Raw genomic sequence first — 539 nt, 5'->3', positions numbered from 1 at the left:
AAGGAATGGTTTTGAGGCCAGGTGGGATTGGCAGATAATGACTTGATATCACTTTATCTCCCAGAGAGAAACCTTCAGTGGAAATTTTCTTGTTTCTCCACCCTCTTGGCAATTTCTTTACAATTATTCCCTCTCTCTTGAGGATTTCTTCATTGACCCTTATGCCAGGAGGATCCTTCTGAGATGTTTCTATTGATTCTTGTGGCTTTAACTCTTGCAATTCTTGTTTGCCTTCCAAGGACTGTTTCAGAGTTTCAGCTGCTGGATTGCTTTCCTCCAAACACAGATGGCTACTATCATCCTTAGGTTTTTCAGGTTCTGGTTCAGGCTCAGATGCAGGTTTGAAAAGATGGAAAATGAGCTGTTCATCATGTATTCTCAAAATTAGCTCTCCTTGTTCTACATCTATGAGCGCTCTAGCAGTGGCTAGAAATGGCCTTCCCAGAATGATAGGGTGTAGGTAGCTTTCCTCCATGTCCAAAATGACAAAGTCTGTGGGGAAGAAATAATTTCCCACTTTCACCAGCACATTCTCAACT

The sequence above is a fragment of the Arachis duranensis genome, chromosome 3 (assembly GCF_000817695.3).
Source record: "Arachis duranensis cultivar V14167 chromosome 3, aradu.V14167.gnm2.J7QH, whole genome shotgun sequence".
Classification (NCBI taxonomy): domain Eukaryota; kingdom Viridiplantae; phylum Streptophyta; class Magnoliopsida; order Fabales; family Fabaceae; genus Arachis; species Arachis duranensis.
This window is presented reverse-complemented; position numbering follows the sequence as displayed.